Source organism: Dipodomys spectabilis, unplaced genomic scaffold (genome assembly GCF_019054845.1).
Source record: "Dipodomys spectabilis isolate Male_0828 unplaced genomic scaffold, ASM1905484v1 ptg000262l, whole genome shotgun sequence".
Taxonomy (NCBI): domain Eukaryota; kingdom Metazoa; phylum Chordata; class Mammalia; order Rodentia; family Heteromyidae; genus Dipodomys; species Dipodomys spectabilis.
This window is the reverse complement of record NW_024870939.1, coordinates 5,794,792-5,820,699: the sequence shown is the minus strand read 5'-3', so window position 1 is coordinate 5,820,699 and position 25,908 is coordinate 5,794,792. Positions and strand designations below refer to the sequence as shown.

General features: G+C 34.2%; 1 protein-coding gene and 1 non-coding gene across 2 annotated transcripts in view; both read left to right on the top strand.

Moving 5' to 3' along the window:
- The window catches only part of Lrrtm4 (leucine rich repeat transmembrane neuronal 4), a 748,759-nt gene that overhangs the window by 480,809 nt on the left and 242,042 nt on the right, over positions 1-25,908 (top strand). The gene's annotated exons all lie outside the window — the stretch shown is intronic.
- On the top strand, positions 19,639-19,745 carry LOC122125231. The gene has a single exon (XR_006150734.1). It is a non-coding gene; the product is annotated as a U6 spliceosomal RNA (small nuclear RNA).

Below are 25,908 nucleotides of genomic sequence, written 5' to 3'. Positions count from 1 at the left end.
ATTAATGCAATGCACATTATATCTCAAATGCCTTAAAATGTTTAGTATTTCCTTTGCATAATATTTTAAAAGAAAAACAATCAATAGGACTAAACTAGATGAAATGACCCCTTAGCTAATCACAACTAACTATAATCGTTTAGAAGCTCTTAAGAAGATACATTATGCACTCTGAGCTAATGCTCTAGTAGTTGGTACAGTCATGCCATTTGTTAAACTATTAAAATACTTCTATACTGGTTTGGTAAGTAGTTTTTCCCATGAGACCCCTGAATGCATCCCCATCCATTCTATTCCAGCCACCTGGCTACTGAGATTAGGGACATTTTAATGGTTTAAAACCTTTAAATCACTGATGCGTGCCTTTACTCAAAATTAATTTTGTCATGCTGTGACTATTCAGTCTCATAGCTATTTTTAAAAGCACTTATTATTTCCTTTTTATATTCAGTTCATCTCCTCCAACTTTGTAACCTTTTTTTTTTTAAAATAAAGCAATCCTTAGATTAAAGGATCTCTTCCCCATTAAAAATGGAACATTACTCTAACATAGCTTCTCTTTTGGTATGTAGAGCCTGGGAATAAAAAGTTGACCTTAACATTTTCCATGTGAAGAGAGTCTCTTCACCTCTAACATGGAGGATGGTGCATAAATAATGTAGAGGAGATAAAAGGAAGGTCTTACTTGGGAAAGTGAAGGATGAAGAAATTGTGAGGATGACAGTGTCCCAGTGAGCCCATCTTTTGCAATTGTCAGAACACCTGCAAGCAGCTTAATCCATTCCAGATTGTAACTCAGGATGAAGGATTTGTTTGTGTAATTAAATGGTACATAATCTTTACATATATATTCTTTCAAAATACTATTTATGAAACTATGAATTCATACATATCCTGATGCATTCACACATCCATATTATTCATGCCTACTCATTATTTTCATTTCATATGTAGATATTAAGGCTATCTTTGCAATACTTGTATATACCTGTAGTCTGAACATTCACTTCCTGTAACATATTATCTCAGAGGAACAAAATAATATTTAAAATAGTGTCTTGCTTATATCTGTGTTTATTGTATGCAACGAAATGCAAATTTCCTTCTAAATTTTAATGTTTAGGACAATAAACTCCATTGCTAAGTTTTATCAAAAGATTTAGCTATGTATGGTAAAATTGTAATAACAATGGGATAACAAAATTTAAATATATTAAAGCACTGTATATTATATGCTTGAGCTTATGTTTTAAAATGTTACCCTTTAGTAGTTGTTTTTTTAAAATAAGTTTTTTTTTATTGTGAAAATGCCATACACAGGGGTTACAATTACATGAGCAAGGTCATGAGTACATTTCTTATCAAGCATTGTTGCCTCCTCCTTTGATTTTCCCCTACTATCCCTGCCCTCCCATCTCCAAGACTACTCCCCCTCCCTCGCACCAACTAAATTGTAAAGTTTGTTTCTCAACATAGTGTTTTATATTGTTGCAATGGGTCCACCTATATCATTTGATATTTAGCCTCTCCAAACTTAGATGCCTAAAAACAATACCATCACAATATTCATTTTGATTTAGTGGGCTAGAAGAAGGTCATTTTTCTACTTATTTTACTGGCAAAATAGAAGAGCCAGAGAGGTTATCTTGAGCTGAATTTTGTTTAAAGTTGACTTGGTTAACAAAGCTGGAATAACTGAAGAATCTTCTTATATGTCATATTTTACTCTGTGTGCAAAATATGGCCTCTTCTTTTGATTTAGTGACAGATAGCAAGCCCAGAGTCACATGCTTATTGTCCTTGTTTGTATCTTGTGTGCCAACATGCTTTAGACCATCATGTTACGTGAATCAATGTAAGATGATTCACATTGCATACATGTGATATAGTGTGATTTAATGTGGACCATTAGAGTGACATGCTCTCCAGCTCTGCCTTTTGTCTCTTATCTATGAAACATAATCACAGCCTCTCACCACTCCAATTATCTTAAAACAATCATTTTTTAAATCCATAATCTCATTATGTGTGTCAGTTCTGGTTGAAAAACAACTTTTTGCTTTCTCTTCCTTCAATGTACTCCTAATGCTGTAGTAACCCGTAAATTAAAGACAGATTTCACACTAATGTTCTCAATATATAATGATGACTCAATTATGCAATAATAAAAATAGCTACACCATGGAAAATGTTAAGAAATAGGAGTCAATAATTGGTCCATAATATTACTGAAATTATGAATATGTACATTCTCAGAACTCTCTACTCAACAGAAAAAGAAATCCCTCAATGCTCAAAATTTTTTGCTCATATTGACTGTAGTTCTGACCTGTGAGACATTCTTAATTGTGTGAGAATCTCTAAGTTTTTCTCCAGATACTTCAAAATCCTAGAAAATTGTGTGCATATAAGTGTCCTTCCATTCTGAGCTGTCTCTGTGCCTGAATTTTAATCTTTAACTAACTACACCCTCAACACTATGGCTCCACAAACTACATAGTAGCTGGTGCTTTTGCTTTGGCCCTTTCATAGCATTTCTGTAGTAGAATTCGCTTTATTTTGAGTAAAGAGTTAAGAAGATAATACAGTCAATATTCTTAGAACTACTAGGTTCTAGATTTAATCCTCCTCTGAAACTCTTTTTTTATATCAAAGCTCTTTTGCTAGATGGAGGGGTTAAAGTTTTCTTTTTCAGAACAAGTGAGTTTTGTATCCTCAATAATTTCGCTAATATTCCATTTAAATTTAAATTTTCTACCTTCCTACACTTCTCTTTCCCAACATATTGTTTCATTCTCAAAATAATCAAATTTACACTATCTAACCTAGTATCCTCTTAGAGTCTTAAGTTTACTTAACATTTCTGTGTTTCACATATTACCTAGGAAATATACTTACCAATCATTTATTAAGCATAGATCACATTTTATGCAAAATGTAGTCCTAAGTTCCTCCTTTCCTTTTCTTTTCTTCCGTATGTAAATTTATTGTAAAAATACTGTACAGAGGGGTTATAGCTACATGAGTAAGGTAATGAGTACATTTTGTATCGAGCATTGTTACCTCTCCTTTGTTTTTCCCCTACCATCCCTTCCCTTCCAATTTCCCCAACTCCCCGCCCCCCAAAATTGTAAAGTTCATTTTCAACATAGTGTCTTATACATCTCACTGTTAGAATGGTTCAACCTGTATCCTTATTTAAGCATTTTGTTAGATCCCTTCCCCTCCCCAAATTATTAAAATGTATATACAAGTTGTAGGACACTGGAATCAGATACAATGAAATAAAAGGTTTATGTCATGGGGGAAGAACATACAAAAGAAACAAGCAATCCCTCTTTTGGGCATTTACACAAACTATCACAACCAAGTCATACCGAAGCTACCATCACAACCATGTTTATCACGGTATTATCCATAATAGCTAAGATATGGAACCAACCCAGATGTCCTTCATTAAATGAATGGATCAAAAAAATGCGACACACACACACACACACACACACACACTTAATTCTATGCCTCCATCAGAAAGAATGACATTGCCCCATTTGTTAGGAAATGGAAAGACTTGGGAAAAAATTATATCGTGAAGTAAGCCAGGCCCAAAGAAACATAGATTCCCATGGTGTCCCTTATTTGCAATAACTAGTACATGTCTCCCTTATTTGCAATAACTAGTACATGCCGAGGACAAACAAAAATGGTCAAAAGTTATGTACATATGACCATATAAGATGATGTTAAGTGAAATGAACCCCAACACAGGGTCACAAGTAGTATTTTCTTTCTTGGTATTGTTTTTACTTATAATATATTATGTGATTCTCCTTTTCTTTTCTCACTAACATTTCCTCTATCATTCCTCAGCCTTCCCCAACTACCTTCTCCTGTCACTCTTGTAAGTCTTACACTGAGTTACCTATTAACTAATGCCAGCACTGCTTGATTTTTTAATAATTTTTTTATTGTGAAAATACTGTACAGAGGGGTTACAATTACATGGGCAAGATAATGAGTACATTTATCAAGCATTGTAGCCTCCTCCTTTGTCTCCATTCTCATCCCTTCCCATCCCCCACCCAATCCTCCCCCCCCCCCCCACCAAAGATATAAAGTTCATTTTCGACATAACGACTTGTACATCTCATTGTTGCAATGGGTACACCTGTATTCCCATTTAAACTATTTGTTTTTTCCCTTCCCCTCCACAAATTATACCAACATCAAATACAGTGAAAGCAGGGGTTATACCATGGGGGGAGGGACATGCAAAGCAACAAAGAAATAATCTTATAAATGTGTTAGAAACAATCGCATGAAAGAAAACAAAACATTTGAATACTTATCTTGGGGTTCATTTCACCTAACATCAACTTATCTGACCATTTCTGCTTGTCTCAGACATATACTAGTTATTGCAATAAGGGAAACCATGGGACCCTATTTTTATTTTAGGTTTATACAACATTAACTTTAAATATATCAGATACATCAGATACAATAGTTTTTTTTTCCTGCAACTGAAATCACTTTTCTCTTTTACAAACATCACTAACCCTTACAAATAATTACCATGTGCCTGGCATGTTTCCATATTGCATCCTAACACTGTTCTTTCAGCAAGATTAAAAGCATTATTTAATGTGATTTTTAACTCAAGTTGAAGAGGTCTATGATCTCACCAACACGATGCAGGACAAAAAAAATCAAGTTGGGATTCAAATCTTTCTTTTTCTTATTGCAGAAGCAGCAATCTTAAATACTTCACAATGCAATATACATAAGAAATTAGTTGATGATTTAATCATGACAAAGATTATCAACAGTCTCAATATTCTCTGTCCTCTTATTTATAAAACAGGGACAAGTTTGGTATCTGATAGTATGTTATTGAATAAATCTCATTTTGTAAAGCTCAAGATTTTCTTGTTAGGGAAGCTATATTCTGACTTTATATGGCAAGCCTAAAAATTGGGTTTCCATCTTCTATGCATTAACTATTTTACATAGTACTGTAAAATGAACAGCAGATGGGAGAATTCTAAGATGTGATATTTGAGACGGAAGCTGTAAATTCACTGTGTGGGGTGTGTGTGTGTGTGTGTGTGTGTGTGTGTGTGTGTGTGTGTTTAAATGCACTTCTCCCCACACCTTTAGATTCTAAGCTGATAAACTAAGTGAAAATAAGCTGCATTTAACAATGTTAAAGAAATTATGTTTTAACATTTTTGAACATGAACCTAAAAAAATAAAATAAAATTTGAATAAAATATTTGAAAATGAATACAAAGCCTTAAGATCTGACCTTCAAGAAAGAAAAACTAATTGTAATAGATATATCATTTCTTTTTTATTTTTTAAATTTTTATTAATAAGTTTTTTTTATTGTGAATATACCATCCAGAGGGGTTACAATTACATGAGCAAGGTAATGAGTACATTTCTTATCAAGCATTGTTGCCTCCTCCTTTGTTTCCCCTTACCATCCCTGCCCTCCCACCTCGATCCCCCACATCCCTCCACCCCACCCTACCCCTCCACGAAAGTTGGAAAGTTCGTTTTTCGACATAACGTCTTGTACATCTCATTTTTCTTAAGTGTAAATTACACTTTTCAAACTTTATCTGGGAACAGAATTCCTTTAAGAACCCTAAACATTACCTTCTACTATTTTCAGTCAGAAAGTTTCAGCTGAAAGACAATCTTCAGTCTAATTCTTGAATGTAATCCAAGTAAAGGGAAATGAAAATATTTCTTACTATAATCAAGATCTAGTGATCCTAGAAATTGGCATCAGTGTGGCTGTTATTATAAGAAATAGAAGAAGTTCGTTCTGTCTTCGGCTCTGAGGACGACGGTAAAAAGCCAGAGTGCCTAGCCCACAGGAAGTATTCCACACAGCACAGTGAAGCAAGAACAATCATCCAAACACTAATATGATTGGGCTGCTACTTCGTTTGTTCTCTGAAATGATGTAAATAAGAAAACTCCATCCATCAACAAATCGAAAAGACCTCAGGGGTCCTTCTTGTATCAAAGTGTGCCTCACACCTCTCCTAGTCTTTTGACATCTTCTTGGGAGTCAGGAAAAGATCAAAGATTAAAACATGTGTAAAAAGCAGTCAAGAACAGAGAATGCTACAAAGTAAAATGTACATGTGAACAAAGAAAAAAAACAGTTTTGCTTAGTAACTCTATTCATCACATAAGAGTAAATGTTTGAAATGGAAGCAAGATTTCAAAATACAAAATAATACATTCATAATTTGTAAACAGGAATCTAAACACAAATTGTTCTACACAAAATACATATGGTCCAGATGTTTATTTATACAGAAAAATTTACAAATTGACATATCATTTGAATTGTTCTCATTTCATCCCTTTAGGCCAACACTGCTTGATTTTAATAAAGATATTTCCAAATATGTAATTTTTGATAGTAATTCAAGCCTGCAAAATATCAGTGATGAGTAGAATTGGCATATTCTGGAAACTTGTGAAAATCTCAAGTTGATAAATAGTAAGACTATAACAATTCCAAAATATTTCTATAGTATGCATTGCATTTATTTTTGTTTGTTTATTTATTTTTTTATGGTTTTTTAACTACAACCCTAGGTGGTGGTGAATGGAGCAGGAGGAGAGGAATTACTTATTTGCATAGTAGATACATATATATAGTCTGTTTCATTCATGATCATGTCAAATTCTGATAAAAATTATCTTACTGCAAATTTCTTCTATGGGTAAAATGGGCAATTAGATGAAATATTTGCTTTCTACTTCCACTTATGTAAATGTTCTCTTTAGTTATATTTATTTAAGATCTTAGGAGATATAAATAATAGAAACAACATGTTCGAAAGAGAAAATTATTTTATAATGGTTTCAATATTTATTTTAAAACAGTATATATGAATGCAGATGAGGGAGGTCAGTAAAGATGCTTTCTGTTCTACCAGAAAGTTTCCAGTATATTATTATTTTTAATAGAGCATTCAAAATATATGCACCAGTAAAAAAGGACTCAATTTAAACACAATTTTGAGCGAACATATGCATTTCTTAAAGTGGCAAAACAGAACAAGCCTTAGTGAAATTCTCTTCCTTAGTTTGTACAGTACATTTCATTTCTCCACACTTTGATCTCATCTATGATTATTCATTTCCTTGAGAATTTTGCTTGGTCACACTTAATGGATCTCAAAGAAACAGCAAAATGTCTACCACCTACTCAGTTTTCTCTTTCCTCTTGCCTTTGAAATGAGGAATAGCCCAGGTACTTTCATGGAGTATTTGAAAAGCAGCATGGAGTTGTCCTGCTTTGTTACTATGCAACATAGAAAACACGGCATGGCCCTAAGTATAGTCAAATAGAGAATGCTATTACACAGTTCTCTGTTGGTATCTTTACTTTATTAAAAAAAAATCACAATCAATAAAGTATGGTTTCAAATCTCCAATTGGCCTTGTTTTCTACTCAGGTCCTGCAGCCAGAGGCAGCAAATGTTGAACAAGGCAATAGGTGAGAAAGGATGTGAAGTTTTCCTGAAATAGAACAAGTAATTCTAACATGTAATTCACTAGAGGAAGCACTTCAAGGCCTCCATTTATCATTTTTGAGCTGGGGCGGGGGTGCTGTGGGAGAAAGTTTATTTGCATTTTCAGAGACAAAATATGCTACCTTTCTTCAGACAGAGCATGCCAAAGAGGAAGAATCCACACAGCCCAGCTGCAAGAGATGTTCACCTGGGACCCTTCCCTGCTGGTATAACACGTCAGGATGTTTATAACATATCAAAGGCAGGAGAAAAGTATCACCTTGTATTTATACTGACCCTCTAAACTGGGAAAATATTTGTCAGTTCATCATTTTATCCACAGAATTCCCTTCTCTCCATATTCATCGTCTTATAAAAATCAAAGCTGATTATCTTGGATGGCATTCACCTTGCTGTTTCAGTTTCTCTGATAGGTTAATTTCTGTAATCTGTAGGTATTTGCTGAAACAATTCTAATTTCCAAGAATTTTGTTTTGTTTTCTGGCTTATCTTTTGTACTTCATGATTGACTAGCTGAATGAGTTCCATATGGTCATTAATTTTTTTCTCTCTCTGGCAGTGCTATTTCTCACAAGCAGAGTATTCTCCCTGTATCAGTCAGCAACAAGAGCAGGGGATAAATGTTCAGGGAGTTATTGAGCATTATTACCTTATCTGATTGTAAAGATTGACCAGAGAAGGTCAAGATCTGTGAGGTATATTGCCAGAGCACTAACCTGGAAATCTGGAAACAAACAAAGCTGTTGTTCACGGTGACGTTTTCTTTTTTATGTTGTTCACGGTGACGTTTTCTTTTTTATATATTGTTTATTGTTATTTTAAAGGTGATATATTGAGGGGTTACCATTTCATAAGTCAGGTAATGAGTAAATTTTATTTTAGACAATATCACATGTTGATATTGCATGAGAAAAAAACAAACATAAAAAACTAATATTGGTCTTTTACATTTTTTCAAGTTTACTAAATGCACCCTGATTATCTAGGATATCCTTCTGCCACCTAACTATTATGGACATTAATGTCATTACAATATTAGTAACATTTTTACTAAGCAACTAGAAACAGTAGCAGGCTAGATCAAAACCTGTTCTCCAGATAATAAGTCTCTCTAAAAGAAATGAAGAATCAAAATATAGTACAATTCTGTCAAAACTTAGAAGGAACTGTGTGACTTTTCTTTTCCTTGCTGACATGTGCCAGAAATGACCAATTATTTAATAGTAATATGCTCATTAAACAGGCATGTTATTCACAGTACTGTGGGGGTAATTTACAATAGATAGTGTATATATTTTTTGCGTTATTGGAGGTTGTTTCTTGAAGGACTTCTAATATAGCACAAGTTGAGCATGAACTCATACATCTTCTGCCCCATCCCATATTAGATACCTTAAATGTGTTAGGAATTTTTCTTTGGGCTAATAATTATATCTGCTGTTTTGATTTTGTCTGTATTGTGCTGTTCTAGATTTATAAACCTCCTAATTCTGCCAAATGTCTGCATATTCACATGACTTTGAATATCACCATTTATATATTGTGTCTCCATTTATTTTTTTTTCCTGGAGAGGCAAGCTAATAATTTGAAAAGCCATTTCTCTTCCTAAGAGTTTATGGTGCTTTCATCTGAAAAATTACTTTTGAACTTTAACTACAAGTGAAATTTGCATTCAGCAATCTGGCCTGGATTTTCAAGTGTATTTAGTTTTATTCCATGATAGGTAAACAGTTAAATGATTTTATAGTAGTTTTTACTTTAGTTAGAAAAAAACAAAAAAAAGAAAATCAGAAGAGATAAATAAACCAACATGGTCTCTAAGTATAAAAACTGACTGCTATGCACTACAGGAAGTTTCATTAGAACATCTGGTTCAATCCCCCATGCTGAAAAACTGAAATGATATCTCAAAGGGAAAACTCTAGGATGACAGGACTTGGAAATATCCAAGCAATTTCCCTATCTGTTTATGGTATGGTTATATAGCAACAATGAGTGAAGCTAATGCTACTTTTCCCCGAATTCTTTCCCTGCATGTCATAGGCTTTGAATTAGCCATTAAAAATATATTTTTCAGGAGATGTGAAAGTCAGAAGTAAGGCAGAAGTAAAGCAACACACACTTTGGTACTTGAAGTTTGATTCAGGACTTCAAATCCTGTGGCAGTCTGCCACATTTGTCAGTGATTTTTGAGCTCACCTGGGCAACCTGAAGTAAAACATGGAAACTTTTAGTTTCTTCATCTTCTCACAGATTCCACTAGAGAATTCCAAGATCTCAACCCCATGGGATTTTGTTTGATGGGGAAATGCACCAAGCTGTCATATGAGCCATGTCATCTAGTTTATGCACAGTGAGGAAAACATAAATGTGTAGCTGTTTACCCATGTCTACTACCTTTGGTTTATTCTTATTTATAAAAAAACATTTTTAGCTGAGTGCTAGTGTCTCATGTCTATAATCCTAGCTACACAGGAAGCTGAAAATCGATGATCAAGGTTTGAAGTAAGCCCACAAAGGGGAATTCAAATGACCATTTTCTCCAACTAAGTAGCAAAAAGTTGAACATGCTGGTATGGCTATAGCACTAGGCTTGAGTAAAAGAGACAAGCAAGAAAATGAGGCCCTGAGTTCAAGCCCTAGAATAGAACAAAAACAAAAGAATTTTATTTTCAAGTATTTCTTGTCTTTAGAGATATCAGGGTAAACATTAAATACAGAATTTACAACTTGCGTAGAGGGCTGGGAATATGTCTCAGTGGTAGAGTGCTTGTCTAGCACGCATCAGGTCTTGGGTTTGATTCCTCAGTACTACATAACAGAAAAAGTTGGAAGTTTTGCTGTGGCTCAAGGGGTAGAGCACCATCCTTGAGCACAGAGAGGCCCAGGGACAGAGCCCATGCCCCAAGTTCAAGCCCCAGGAATGGAAGAAAAACAAACAAAAAGCAAAAAAAAAAAACTTATATAGATTAAACGTGTAGCAGCAACACCATTATGAAAGTTTTAACTTTAATAAGTATTCCTTATCTAGCTCTATTCTGCTTAATGTAATAGTTTTATGAACTTAATATAATTAGCACAAATTTATAATTTTAATGAATATAAAATTTGATATGGATTTCACCTGGGATTCTTTCACCTGGGATGGATTGCTGTTGGATGGATGAACTTGCAGACTTCTAGGGGCTGGGTTTTTGTCTCCTCTTTTGAAAGAAAAGGAATAGGGTAATGGAATGAATTTTGTTTTGTTTTTAAGAAACAAGAAAATTGCCTTTGCACTAAATTTGGTTGACTTGGATTTTTTTTGCACAGTGAAGTCAAGCTGTGAGTGACACTGGACACAAGATGTATATGAACACATATCATGGACGCTTAATACTGGAAACTTGGGGGTCAACATCTCCTTGAGATTTTTTGACCCACCTCCTCCCCTCCCTGTTCATTGATGTGTCACCTTTCTTAATTCTCCTGTTGTCTCCACCTTTGACTCACAGGGAGGCACAGCTTACCATCAAACAAAAGCAAACAGAACGATTTACTTTCTTGGGGGCATGCAGAACTTGGGGTGTATATATATATACATATATATGTATATGTATGTATATATATATAATATACATTATATATGTATATAATATTGGCTTTAAAGTCTATTTCTCTAATATACATTTTTAGTCTGTGCCAAAATGTGTTTTCAAAGAAAATCTTATTTTCATACTAAAAAAACAAAGATTCTAAATTATTTCACACGTAATGTTATATGTTATTATGGTTGAGATAATAAAGTTGAAGATATTATTTCAAATAAAATTGTTTCTTATATTGTATTTTTTAAATTAGACATTCAAAAATTAAAAATTCTTATATATGTTAAATGATAGGACTTGCATTATCTTTCTACTAGAAAGGTTAGATTGGGATTACTAAAAGTAATTCTTACTATCTGATTAAAAATTGCAAACTCCGTGTGCTGGTACATACCTGTAATCCTAGTAATCCAGAGGCAGAACTGGATGGACTAAGGACTAATTTAAGATGTAAGCCAAGCCAAATGCATGAGACACTATCTGATGAAAGAAAAAAGGATAGAAAGAAAGGAAGGAAGAAAGAAAGAAAGAGAGAAAGAGAGAGAGAAAGAAAGAAAGAAAGAGAGAAAGAAAGAGAGAAAGAGGAAGGAAGGAAGGAAAGAAGGGAGGGAGGGAGGGAGAGAGAGAGAAAGAGAAAGGAAGGAAATAAGGAAGGAAGGACTCAAATGATAGAAAACTTGGCTTAATTTAATTCTCTTTCCTCCAAAAATAATTAAATATAATTTAGTAAGAGTTGAAACAAAATCTGTACCTGGATACATTCTATTCCTATGAGGATGTATAACACTAGAGAAAATAGTAAAAAACAATATTCAACATCCATTACTCTGATTTGGTTTCCATTGTTGTTTTTCATATGGTTATGTCAAGAAAATCATTACATTCTGCTTCCTTCATTGTCCTTAATATAGAATCATTCTCAACTTAGAAAATTGCTTATGGCATGACATTACTTTTCTTATCTCTTACTAAAGAGAAACTCCATCCATTTACTTAATCACAATATTCTTCAAGGACCACTTTAAGCATCCAATACTACTCTCTAGGTAATGGGTGGAAGTGCAAAAACAGATGCAACATTCAGCATGATATCAAAAGGTCTTCTCTATGTGAAATTAATTAGTAAGAAAGACAGCTATACTTTGATGCTAATTGCAACCATCTTCGCAAGAACCAAGACATAGAATCAACCAAGATATTTCTCCATCAACAGATAAATGGGTAAGGAAAATATTGTGTGTGTGTGTATGTGTGTGTGTGTGTGTGTGTGTTTATACAATAGGATTCTATGCATCCTTAAGGAAAGTAAATCCTTCCACTTAAAGGACATGAATCAACTTGAGAATATATGCTATGTGAAATCAGCTAATCATAAAAACATATACTAGCTATTCTCTTTTCAAAATTGAATGCAAAATAATAAACAAAAAACACTAATAAAATAAGTGAATAAAATGGCCCCCAAAAAAGAAAGTTGGGAGACCAAGGAATATTAGTTAAAGGTGCTACAGTTTCAGTTAGGTAGGAGGAATAATTTAAATAACTTTATTTCATGTTATGGTGACTAAAGCGTGTATGTGCAAATTGCTCAGACAAAATTTATATTTTCTTGCCACACAAACATACATGTGAGGCATTGTATTAGTCAGTTTGACTTAGACACTTGACAATGTATATATTTATCAAAATGTCATGTTGTGCATTATAACTGCATATAATTTTTACTTATGAATGTAAAACTTTAAAGCAGATGAATACTTTCAATAAAAACATGGTCCCTTCCTTAAATAATTTTGGCTTAATAAGAGGCGATAGATAATATACTCCTTTAAACAAAGAGAGAGAGAGAGAGCAACATGTTTATAATGGGAAAACAGTGGAAATGATCATTTCTTTCTTACATTACCAAGAAATGAAAATTTGCCTTGTGATAAATACCATGAATTGACAGAAAAAATTTACTTACTATAAATTCAATTTTATTAATTTGAATCAAACAAAGAATTATAGAAAAATATTAACATCTGCCAATAATCAAAATATGCCCAGAAGTGTGTTAGACCTGATGTGTTCAAGTATCATTGCTTAAAATGCAGGGCTTATCAGAATCTGAATTTTATTTTCAATTGTAGACAGGGAGCCAAGGATCAATTACAGTGTTATCATCAAGCATGAGAGAATCATACCTCTTGGTGCTTTTAAATGTGTTTATTAATATTTAATGTGTCTGTAGGATGCTTTGAAGGATGTAGTTTATGCAATTAGAACATTTAAGAGGGATGAGTCAGAGTACATGAATCATGTTTGTAATATGTTTTGAAATTCAAATCATTTGCCAATTTCCAAAATAAGTGCTGAAGTTCTAAGGAAAGTTCTGACAGGACAAAAGTCTCCTGACAAATGAAAGAATGCTTCAGTAAAGAAAGTAGAGGATTTATTTTATAGGCTACAATGTTGAAATTATACAGTAATTTCAAGTGAAGAATCCATTGGATTTGATATTTCATACTTTTTTTTTTTTTTTTGTCAGTCGTGGAGCTTGAACTCTGGGCCTGGGCGCTATCCCTGGCGTGTGCTCTACCACTTGAGCCACAATGCCACTTCCGCTTTTCTAGTGGTTTATTGGAGATAAGAGTCTCACGGACTTTCCTTCCCCGGGCTGGCTTTGAACCGTGATCCTCAGATCTCAGCCTACTGAGTAGCTAGGATTACAGGTATGAGCCACCAGTGCCGGGCATATTTTATACATTTTAGATTGAAAGGTTGGCCCAGGAGTTTTCTATGAATGATGTTAGATCTCTAGTTACCCAGAAAACATGCGAAACTTCAGTGCCAAACCAGTTTTGGCAAACTTACAGTGATTCCATTTCTCATAATGATGTACCTTCCGAATTTGCTTTCAAATTTCAATGATTCACAGTATGTGAATAAAACGAGACATGGAGATATCAACAACATTGTTTAACTGACTTTTGTCTCTCTTTCTATCTTTGTCTCCCTCGCTCCCTGTCTCTCTGTCTTTCTCTGTCTGTTTTTCTCTCTGTCTCCCTATTTCTCTCCCTCCATCTCTTTCTCTCTCTCCCTCCATCTCTCTTCCTCTCTCTCTCTCTCTCTCTCTCTCTCTCTCTCTCTCTCTCTCTCTCTCTCTCTCTCTTTTCTCTCTTTCTTTTCCTTTTCTTGGCTCCAATGTGGCTTGAGACCTGGCATAGTTTTTAAAACAGTAAAGTGTTACACAGAAAGTGCTAATCCAGTAAGAAACAGTGAATCCTACAAGGAGAATGTAATAAGCTACTGGAAAGGCATTGCTGGCTCTTCCTCATACCTTCAGGCCTGGAAAACAATTACAGAAATGGTATACTTGGAATTCACTTTGTCCAAGGAAGAAGCAATAAATTGACTAACGCAATGTACACGATTTAACTACTGATGTAAGCTCAAACAACATGGCAAACACACCTCAACAAGAAAGAAAATGTTTAGTCTCCTATCCAGACATTACACAAATGTATAACTTATAGGCATTACATTTCCAATAGTTACTGAATTTATTCTTTCTTTGACAATGTTATTTGTTCATGAAGATAATGATAGTAACTTGATTCTTAAAGTTTAACTAATGATAAAATGGTAAAAATCAAAGAGCAGACCAGGTGTTCTAGCTTTCTAGTAAAGTTACATTATTTTAAACATGTTGAAAATCTGACAAATGCATTAAAGGATATATTTGTGTTTCTGCCTGTAATTGTGATTTGAAAAAGATAATAGAGAATAATTAGAAGTGGAATGAAGTATTAGGTTTTCAATAGCAGGCCTTTTTAGGATGCTGGCATAAAGATAAAACTGAGTATGAACCAATCAAGTAACTTTAAGTACTTAAATGTAACATTCATTTTCCTTATCATCACAGTGCATTGGAAGTTTCCATTTGCTCTCTTTTCATTTTCTCTCTCATCAACTCACCTGGTCAAAACTAGTAAGTATTTAGCTAAACAATTGGATTCCAATTCTGCAGAATGATATAATTTATAACTTATGTCCATATTTCAGTTTGGTGCATTGGAGACTAATACCTTAAATAACCTATGTGAAAATGTGCAATTTCAATAAATGAGTCAATTCACTGAAGGAACCATAAAGCTGTATGCAGGCTGTCTTGGATACAGGACGTAATCACTTAACCTCTGTTGAATTTTTGTTGTTATTTTAGTTAAAATGTTGCATACAGTAGCTGACATCCAGAGTAGTAACTCAGAAGTGAGCCAGTTTTCTATTCTTAGATCTTCTCTGAAGCAGAATAAAAGTTTCTTAGCCTTTCTTTTGAACAGACTCATTACAAAAGCATTGTAAATATTCTGCTTTAAGCTACACATAGGTCTTCATTACTGTAATCCTATCAAGTCATTAGATTTAGATATGAAGATCTAGAGATGAAAAAGCCAGAAATGAAAATGTGGCGCTAGTGTTAGTATGTCAGTCAAGAGAGAATAGATCCTGAGATCCTGAGTTCAAATCTTAGTACATACACACACACACACACACACACACACACACACACACACACACACACACCACTTCTGCTTTATTTTCTCTGGAAAAATAAACAGTTATATCAGGTTGCAATCATATTCACCAAATTTGCTTGTCAAATGTAAAATTTAGTAGCTTACCTATTTTGTCACAGACCTCAGAACCAGATATTCCTTAGCTTTCCTATAAAAAAAAAAACCTGATTTTAATAGTAGAGTTTCTTTACCTTGCAAATACATACTTTAACATTAGAATGGAATTTGATCATATATCCAATATAATATATCTTAGCAGATTTTATATGCATTAGTACTGCCTTCTGATTGATCTTTTAAAACCTCCATAGCATTGTGCACAATGTCTACAAATATTCAGTGTTTATTTTAATATAAAACCCAGGGGAGAATAACTATTTAATATCTTTTTTGAATCACATTTTTCTGTGTTTCTTAATCTTCTCTTACATAGCAGAGTTGCAAATGTGCACATATTTTACCTTGTATGGGCAAAAATTAATATATCTCTTAACTTCTTATAAGCAAAGCTCTAATTCTCTTGAGTTCCCATTCAAATTTCCCCAGTTGAAATTGGATATTTCTATTTAACTCAAAATCTTCCTAATAAAAGGTAACTGAAAAGTTATAAAATACATTTTAAGCACCAATGGGGGAAGCTGTTCATTAATAATCTACCAGTTTCTGTATTGAGTCTGGACGCAGGGGAAGTCTGCATGAGTATGTTTGGCTATAGACATTATCTGGTGCAGCTGGGTTTTTTTCCAGATCTTTATTCATTTTCATAGACTTCAGAATTTCCCTGGCTTCTGCCATTGTGTCTGGAGATAGTGCTCACTGACTGTCAGCTAGTTGTACAAGCTTAAGTGGCCTCTAGCTACCAGTGTCAGTGCTCCAATTGTGTACTCTTTATGGTCTGACCACAGACATTTCTAATCTTCCAGTTTTGTTGAGGTATTGCATTACTCCAGAAAGTCCAGGACTGCAGATAGCTCAGCTTTGAAAACATCATCTTGTTAATGACCTCAAGCTCTGATGATGAATTCTTACTGAAGATCCCACACATTTTCCTTACCTTTTAACCCTCTATAGTTTATAATGCCATTCAGGCAATATGACTTTGCTAATGCACAATTATGATTGGTTGTTATATTGTGCTGTTTTTCTTTTATTATCTGAAAAATAAAATTTCCTTGGAAGCCTTACTTTTACCACCATTACCCAGTAGCAACCTCTTTTGCTATTAGATGAGAGAGAGGGAGAGGAAAAAATCATTTTGGAATTTAGATTTGTATCAAAAAAATGATTCCTTCTGTGGAAAAATAACGAAAGCAAAAAAAGCTGTGGTAAAATTCAAACAGTAGAGCAATGGCCTAGCAAGATGGAGTCACACTTTCACAAAGAAGAAGAGGTTAGTAAATGAACAGTACAAGTTAAAGTGAATGTACAACTCTAGTGGGAGAGGCAGTTTAGATTTGGTGTCTCAAGGCATATCTGAAAAGGTATATCTTTGTAGCAGAAAACTAAATGGTGAGAAAAAAGCCAGTTTTGGGTTGGTCTGGGGATTAGAACAACCAAGGGATCATCAAGGGCAGAGAAAGAATGGGTGCTATGTTCCCAGGTAATGGAAAGGGCACCATGAGGTATAACCTTAGGGACTTAAGCAAAGGAGTGGAACATTTTGTTTTCAAGAGTGCTGTGGCTCCTGGAAAACAACTGGACTAGTATGGAAATATCAATAGTTACAGGAAAGAGTCATAATAGAAGTGAGTAATAGATTCAGATTGGACAACATCAGAAATGATTGGTTGCAAAGTGAAAGACCTACAGAGTATGAAGGTTGACATATGGACTTCATTATTTCCCAACGTTCTGGATGCAGGAAACCAGAAATTTCTTCAGCTTCATCTGAGGTATTTACTATACTTTCCTCATGAAGACTTCATTTTTACTAAGTTCTTCATTTTCCATAGGAGAAATCTCAAATTGTATTCCTTCTCACCTTGTGGACAAATTTGTACTTACCAGCAACTATACTCTAAAAGCCTATTTGCTTTTATATTTTGCTATATTTGCTATATATTTTCCTATGTGCTAGGAAACTAGCACATATATTTGGAAAAAAGCCAATGAACATTTGAAAACAAGGAGGAACACAGTTATTACTTGAGAACAGAGTGTGACATTGAAGGCCAGCAACAGAATTCTGACATTGAATCTAAATGTAAACATTAGCATGTATTTTGTAAATTGTACGAAAGAAAATAAATCAAGTGTTACTAACATAACCCTTGTTGAAAATGCTAAGAACTCGAAGGCTTCAGAGGAATAGTCTAGCATGCAGCAAGAGTGCAGAATGCTTTAAGAAGCTTTGGCTGGAGTAAGACAACAGTTATCAGGAATCATTTAACAAGGATAGCCAGTAGAAATGAAGGGATTATTTGTGCAGATCAGAAACCCTTGTCCAGGTAATGTAAACTTTGTCAAGGACTTGAGACAGAGCACTTAAGTCTGAGGCAAAGTATAAAAAGGTGTTAGATGAAGCAGTTGTCAAGGATAAATACTTGGAAATAATTATAAATATCGCTTTTTACAATCATTGTGAAATGATTGACTTGGAAGTACTATTAACTATTGACTTCTACTATTGACTATGAAAGGATTGATTTTACTATCACTGTAGGTGTAGAAAACAGACTATCTTCTCTGGTAAAACCTAAGATTTTTTTCATAAACTGGAGAGAGTCTTATGAGGATATCTTGATTTGAGTATGTGCATTGATTCTATGCTTGCTTCTTGTCCTCAAAGAAGGAGTAACAGAACATCTCTCATGAAAAGGAAGGGCGCATTTGACCCACTGAACTCCAACTACTGAAACACAATGGTTTTGAAATGTTGGACTACATGGAGGGAATAGGGAAGATGACATTTCTCAAATTAAGATCCTAACTTCTTATTGCACATATTAATCACTGCAGATCCCCTGTTCATTATTGTAAAAAGGGGTGATCATAAAACAAGACAATTATATGAGTAAGGTAATAAGTGCATTTCTTGTCAAACATTGTTGCCCACTCCTTCATTTTTCTCCCACTATCTCTTTCTTCTCCTACCCCTCCCCTTCCTGACATAGATTCTTATGATTATAATGATACTCATCCTTGGTCCTTGTTTCACCATTTTATTATTCCCTTCCCTTCCTCAAATCAGGTAAATGTTTATATAAGACACAGGGTATCAGAATCAAAGACACTGATTGCCAGGAATAATCGAATGGAGAGAAGAAAAATGAAATAATTTAAGAAGAAAAAAACTAGATATGGTACATTGGTAACAATAAAATCAAGCAAAAAAACCCTGTTGTTTCCAAGTCTTGGAGTTCAATTAGCATCATTTTGTACATAGCTATTGAGCCATTATGGTTCTCTGCCAGAACTACCCTAGACTTATACTAATTATTCCAAATGAGGTAATTAATGTAACTGTAACCCCTCTATGCAGCATCTTTACAATAAAAATTTAAAAAATTAACCTACATCAATAAATATATGTATATATGCATATATAATGAAATTTTACTGAGCCATAACAAGAAATTGAAATTATACTATTTCAAATTACATGTGTGAAATAAGCCAAGATAAAAACAAAACAAAATCACATTTTAACTTATTCATGGAATATTGTTCTAAAATATATACATGTACATAAAACTTGATTGGAACCATGGTATTTTTAAGAGATGAGCAGTGGGTAAAGAAGAAAAGAATGATGGAAAAGATTAATATTGAATTTCATTGTGCCATCCATAAAGACAGTTCAAGGAAATTCATTAAAACATGTTGAAGAGGCTGGAGAAATAAAAGAATTTAATCAGATAAAATTTTAAAAAATCACATAGTAACTCATCAATTATTATAATTGAAATAACATTAAATTAGTGTTTGCTTCAGCAGCACATATACTAAAATTGGAACGATACAGAAAAGGTTAGCATGGCCCCTGTGCAAGAATGACATGCAAATTCGTGAAACATTCCATATTTTACACCACACTAAAGCTACCAGCACAACTATGTTTATTGCAGCATTATTGACCATAGCTAAGATATGGAACCAACCCAGATGCCCCTCAGTAGATGAATGGACCAAGAAAATGTGGTATACATACACAATGGAATTCTATGCCTCCATCAGAAAGAATGGCATTGCCCCATTTGTTAGGAAATGGAAAGACTTGGAAACAGTTATACTAAGTGAAGCAAGCCAGGCCCAAAGAAACAAAGGTCCCACGGTTTCCCTTATTTGCAATATCTAGTATATGTCTGAGTCAAGCAGAAAAGGTCAGATAAGGTGATGTTAGGTGAAATGAACCCCAAGATATGTATTCAAATGTTTTTTTCTTTCATGCGATTGTTTCTAACATATTTATAAGATTATTTCTTTGTTGCTTTGTATGTCCCTCCCCCATGATATAACCCTACTTTCACTGTATTTGATTTTGGTATAATTTGTGGAGGGGAAGGGCAAAAACAAATAGTTTAAATAGGTATACAGGTGGACCCATTGTAACAATGAGATGTACAAGTAGTTATGTTGAAAAACGAAATTTACAAATTTGGTGGGGTGGGGGTATAAGGGGGCAGGAGGGGGGAGAAGAGGGGGATATGGGGGCGGGATATGGGAAAGGATAGTAAGAGGAAACAAAGGAGGAGGCAACAATGCTTGATAAGAAATGTACTCATCTTGCCCATGTAATTGTAACCCCTCTGTACGGTATTTTCATAATAAAAAATAATAATATTAAATTAACCTGGACCTTGGTGGCTCATCCTTTAATTATAGCTACCCAAGATGCCGAGATCCAAGCAGATCCAACGAATCACAGCCAAACTCAGGGGGAAAAATTTCCTCAGATTCCATATCCAAAGTAATCAGCACAAAAGCCAGACTGGAGGTCTAGTTCACGTGGTTGAGAGCCAAATAAACAAGTTTGAGCAAGCGCAAGCAAGAAGTACTGAATTCAAACCTAGTAGTGGCAAATACTAATAACCATTATATGTAATTTAAAGTAAGACAGTATGGAGAGAAGAAAAAATATCGGTTTTATGTCAATATCAAATTTATCTTTTACTGTGATGTACATACTATCCTACATTAATAAAAAAAATCCCACATGCAATTAAATTATGCGATGTTAAAGGAAGCAAACAAATAAAACAAGACAAGATTCAGAACTGTACAGGTAAGCCTGAGTTAGAATTCTCTTCTTAATATAGCTATCAAGGGAACAGCGACAGATGTCTTAGGGACAACTTTTGAAATGACACAATAAATCAATTACTTTGATGAAGCTAAGCCTATAGCTTCAGAAACAACTCAGGATAACATTCAACAGCACAAAACTCCAGGTTGAAATTTCTTATTATTTGTGCTTGTTTCAGGAGTTAATTTTTTTAAAGTAACATATATTTTAATGTCTCAAACTATTCTCTGAGACATTAAAGGGGTTTCTTTTCTCAGAATAAATGTTAAAGATACATGGTATCTTTCCATCAGCCAATATATTCCCAGGAAATCAGAACTAGAATGTTCCTTCCTCAAACTGACTTCATTGTGACAGTGGAGAGACACAATAAGTTAACTTCAAAAAGAGAAACAATGAATTCAAGTAAAATAAATATGAATAATTCAAGGTACTGTGTAGCTGATCTAAATGCAAATAATGGCTATCGTTGTGGGGAGATGTAGGACTGACCAGTGTAGCTCCATTATTCTCTTAGTCTTCAGGTCTGCCAGTTTCCAGCAAAATCCAAGACTGTCGCCTCTAGTTTGTGCTCATCTTCACAAATTGCAGAATGAGAGGACAGCAAACTAATGCTTACTACTTATTACTACCTAGACATTACTTTTCACCGAAGGGAAATTCTTAACTTTACAATCTACTGTCCTGTAGGTCACTGAACAGTGTTCGAATTACAGGTTGCTCAGTGTCCGCTCCTCTCCATTGTTGCCACAGATAGAACCACTCAAATAACGACCATAACTATGAACCTTTTTATTAGCAGAAATGTTGCTGAATATGTTCTGTGATGCTGTCATTTGTTATAACCTCTGGAATCTGAAATGCCAGCAAGGGTGTTATGGAAAGATCCTATAATTAGTATCAGTTTATTTCCTTGAGAAAACTTTTACAACTGAGAAGGACATATCTTTATGGTCAGCCCTAAAGAGGAAATTGGTCCCTGTTAAGGTGTAACATGTTGTTAAGTCTAAGTCACCCCACAGTCTCAATCACTGCTTTAACTCAGGGTCATATTTGTCTACCTATAGTGATACTTTTCCAGTCTTTCTATATCTAGGCCATTGTCTGGGGCTTTTTGAGAGTTCATCATGTTAAATGAAGCTAAAACCCCCACAAAACACACAGGTTTTATTTTTCAGCCTATCTTCAGTAAAGTATAAAGAGTGATATATTGTACAGTTTCCTAGGTGAAAGAAGCTATTATCATTGTCCATTTAGTTCTTTCCATAGTATATAGGGCTGTCACAAAATCCTTATACACTTTTAAACTGTAACAATTTAGTTTAAGGTGTAATAGAAAACCATTAAAAACTGGCCTGTTGAAGCAGTTTTTAGAAAGTGTGGAAATGACATTATATAATTGTTCTACATGATTTCATCTTTTAGATCCTGAGAGAATTGGAACATAGGTGCAGGTATGGTAATTCTAAATGGTGTGCTGTGGAAGGCAAATATGAATTCAATATTAACAAGGTGAACAGAATTTGATATGCCAGATTTATGCAAATTGTTTGTGCTATACTCACAGCATCAGTGATTCAAATTTTAAATTCTGAAATGAGGAAAATATAGAAAAACTTCAAATATCCTCTTTTCCTTCCCAAACTCAAAAATAGAATAGTTCTGTTTTACTCTACCTAGTCTAAATATATACCAATTTTATAAAATTGAAAGAAACTGTTTGTGTACCACACATTATCATGTGCAGATTCATCATCAGTCCCATCCTGAATTTTTTCTTTCTTTTATGTTTTATTTCTTGAATTTAAAGACATTTTATGGCCCTATGATTGGTCCCTGGTGAGCATTAAGTCACAGAATTCATTACTGTGTACCAGTTGCTTAACTATATCTCAAGATTCTATCAAGATATTTTCTAACTATTCACTTGAGAATTATCTCTACTCCCTGGTAGGAGATGGGAAAAAAAACAAATATTAGGACCAGTAGTTGCAGTTGTATACTGTTGAGTAATATGTTTTATCACAGTGATTTAATTACATTGATTTATTGATCTTGCTACAGTTCAGTTTGAAAGTGTTCCGGATGAGTCATAACCACAGCAGTGCAATAAGTCAAGATCAATTAAAAGAAACTAGAACTTTTTCCTGATGGTAAAAAAAGGAAAAGCAAGAGGGGAAAATCAGAGGAAAAGGGTAATTAGGGATTGTGACAGTCACTCTCTTCTCTTACATTTTTTTCCTTTGAAGAAGATAGCTATGAATAGTGAATATCAGACTGCATTGCCTTCAAAACTCTGCAGGGATTCTTGCTTAATTGTACAGATTTCAGAGTCTCCACCTATGCTTTCTTCTGTTGTTATTATACCTTTTTTATTATGTGTGTATATTTGTATGCTTGTGTGTGACAAATTTGTGTACTTAATCAGTGCTGAGTTAATCCATACAATTTGCAATCACACATGGTCCCCAGAGTAACAGTAATCTCATTCTTACCTGCTCAAGAAGACATGCATATGCAAATGAGGAAACGATCCATGTCCTCTGCTCTCTCATTGGACTAATGATGTAACCTTCTCAACCAACACAGGAAAGAGTAAAGATGAATCAGAATAATCTACATAAAAAGCCAAGTATAGAGTAGTGAATAAGATATGTAGTTTGTAAAAGATTAGGCCAATATAACAAACTACCTAGTCTGAAAGAAGATGGCTCAGGTGGTAGAGAAAGTTAGCAAGAAGAAGCACCATGACATTAGGAAAGAGTAGTTTGAGGGTCAGGAGGTCTCATGAGACAGAAACACAATTTGTCTCATCATTTTAGAACCTCAAAATATATATATATATATATATATATATATATATATATATTTCTTTTTTCTCCTCATCAATTGGTGATGAGGCCTTAACTGGATAGGAAATGTATTCATTACCTGACTCTCATGTAACTGTAACCCCTCTGTACAGTATCTTTACAATAAAAAAGTAAAAATACTGTACTGACTATGGAATAAGACAATTGGAGAAAGCCATCTCGGAAACATTCTGGTTCTGCATACACTGTAAAAATCAGTTGGCAATACTCTATCCTTCAGCTCCATCTCTGGTTCCAGCACTTCCTGTCCATAGAATACACTTGGCCAGACTCCATCTGTGCTCCATTGTTTTCTGACATATCCAAAAAATCATTTAAACATTGACAATTAAAGTTTGCAAAGACTACATCTCAAAAAAAACAGTTGTAATTTAGGCTAAGCTCTGCTGTTCACAAAATTATATATATATATATATATATATATATATATACATGTGTATGTATATGTATATATAGATGTATATGTCTGTGTATTTAATTGGTCGTGTTCCCTTAACAAATATTGCCAATGATAATTTTCTCATAACCCCCAACTGTGGCCATAAGTACTCAGGAAGTTTTTCACATTTTCAAGTAAAGATGTCTGATATTAAGAGTGTACTTAGGAATCAGTGCAGCCTTATAGTCATCCTGTTTTTAATGTTAATTTTCATTGCTTTATATTACTAAAGAATTTTTTTGCATTCTCATATATAATCTAACTGGAATCTAATAAGTAGTTCTATTTAATTTTTTTCTTTTAAAATATTTATTCTGTTCAGAGAAGCTGGAAAATAGATATGATAGATGAAACAGCAAAATTATACACACAGGAAGCTTTCTTTTCTGGGTCATTAAAGAATCTTTCTGTGATTAGTGTCATTTTGTGATTGTATAAGGTTGGAGAGGTTTTACTCAGATCTTTGAGTCTCCCAAACTGTGTTTATTTAAACAAAGAAAATAGATCTGTGGTATTTTCCTTTTGCCTTGAAGATACAGAATACACACGTGTGTTCTGTCAAGAAAATTATGGACATTGTTGTGGAAAGACCACCAATGATGAGAACACATTATGCAGGCTTTTGAATATTTTGGCTGTGAACTCTTCTGGGCCTCTTACTTGTGAGGAAGTCACTATTATCACTGAGCCATACCTCGAGACATAGTTTCTGTTCATTGGTTTTTGAGATAAGATCTTGTTTCCAGCCTCTGTATACATTCAATCTGTCCATTGTAGGCTGCCCATTGGAGCTAAGATTATAGGTGAGAGAAATCATGCCCAGCTCACCATTGAGAAGTGGGCTAGAAAACTTTTCTGTGTAGGCTGACCTTGTACTGTGATCCTCCAACTATCAGCCTCTTGAGTAGCTAGGATAACTGGTGTTATCAAGTATGCCTGGTTTTGGTCTGACTTTTAATGATATATCAAGTGTTCACATGTAATATCTTTCAAGAAATAATTATGATACTTCCATTATAGTAACATGCCCTCTTTTTTACCTCAGACTTACTTATGACGACTTATGATGAACTAAATAGCATCTAAATTAGGCAACATATTAATACTTATATAATCACTTAGTTGATTCAATAATGCATTGTTACATTTACAAAATATAAAATAAATAATGAGTCTTCTTAGAAAAGATAGTAAAAATAATAAAGTTATCCATGAGCTTAATTATACTGTAGAAAATAAATAAGTCATAATTTTGTTATATCTGTAAGTAGTTGTACAAAGTTTCAATTTAACATATCAATTTATGAGTACAATGCACCTTGATCAGTGCTACTGAACCTTCAGCTTCCCTCTCTCAGAAAGAATCACTGGGTTTGATGATTAATTTTAGTGTGTGCTGGGGCTTGAACTCTGGTTAGGCACTGTACTTGATTTTCTTTACTCAAGACAAGGGCTCTACCAATTGAGCCACAGTGTTACTCCTGCCTTTTTCAGTAATTAATTGGAGATGATAGTCTCTTGGACTTTGTTGCCCAGGCTGATGTCCAGCCTTGATCCTCAAATCTCAGCCTCCTGAGTAGCTAGAATTACAGGGGTGAGGCACGAGGGCTCAGCTTTTGATTTTTTTAACTGC